Source organism: Rhagoletis pomonella, unplaced genomic scaffold (assembly GCF_013731165.1).
Source record: "Rhagoletis pomonella isolate Grant_MI unplaced genomic scaffold, Rhpom_1.0 Rhpom_scaffold_00011, whole genome shotgun sequence".
In the NCBI taxonomy this organism is placed as follows: domain Eukaryota; kingdom Metazoa; phylum Arthropoda; class Insecta; order Diptera; family Tephritidae; genus Rhagoletis; species Rhagoletis pomonella.
The window spans coordinates 4,317,746-4,318,839 of NW_023458565.1; the positions used below are offsets into that span (position 1 = coordinate 4,317,746).

General features: G+C 40.8%; 1 protein-coding gene across 1 annotated transcript in view; it reads right to left on the minus strand.

The window, feature by feature from the left end:
- LOC118747108 (lysosomal-trafficking regulator) overlaps window positions 1–1,094 on the minus strand; it is a 41,423-nt gene that overhangs the window by 13,446 nt on the left and 26,883 nt on the right. The gene's annotated exons all lie outside the window — the stretch shown is intronic.

Genomic DNA, 1,094 nt, shown 5'->3' on the forward strand with positions numbered 1-1,094 from the left:
GCGGAGATAGAACTTTTCCAACTAATTGTTTCATATAGCATTTCCACCAGCCAGCGTTGTAACAATTTCATAGCTTGGGGTCTGCAGCCATCACGGCCGCGCGAACTGCGTGCTTTCATTGTTGATGCGCTCTGGAGTTCTTGCCAATCCGAATTATTGCCGCCAGTTGTTTGCGATGGAAAGATAATTAAATCGTTTCTGTGGTTGTGTCTGCTCGAAGATTTGGAAAAACCTTTGAGAAATTTAGAGCATCTATGCAAACTATTAGGTATCAATGAGCATGATTCGACATGGAATTTGGAAAATGAACTGGAGCGTATTGAGCTCAATCGTAGTGCAGTTGCAGCGGAACAAAAGGCAAAATTAGAAGAGACCGTTTTCCGACTAGAACCGCTTGCTGTGAGTTGCATTGAATCGTCTATGTTAACTACAAGGCGCGTTGCGGAGTTGCAGGTGGGTAGAATGTTTTATTTTTAGATATAACGGTGAATTAAGTTATATGCGAATTTCAGAACTCTGAACGCAAACTATTAATGTATCAATTAAAAGACTATGATGACGCCAGCATTTACACAAGGTGGTTGGGAGTTGTACGGCGAATGACACACGAAGGTGCGCCATGGCACTCCGCAGAACGTTCGGAAAAGTATGTATATAAAGAAAAGTCCTTAACTATAGCCTGGAAATTATCAACACATGCACATACATGTGCACAAAATTTGATTTAATAGCTCTTGGGAATTAGACGACACTGAAGGTCCATCCAGGGTCCATACGCGCCTGCGCCGATGCCATTTGGATATCGATAAACGCTTCTTTATGGAGGACTATTACACTACGGAGCTGCGTAACAATGATATTCCATTGAATTCGAGTACCTCTAGTATAGCAGAATATGTACGACCATTAGAATATCTTCTGTCCAGCTATGACCAACAGCTCAATATTTCGCTCAACTCTCAAATATTGTATAACTTTCCTGCCAAATTCTTACCAGTAGATGGCGAAATAGATGGTGAGATTATTATAACCGATCATAAACTATACTTTATGGCTACATATCGATGCAAGTACTTCTACATTAACTGTGATAT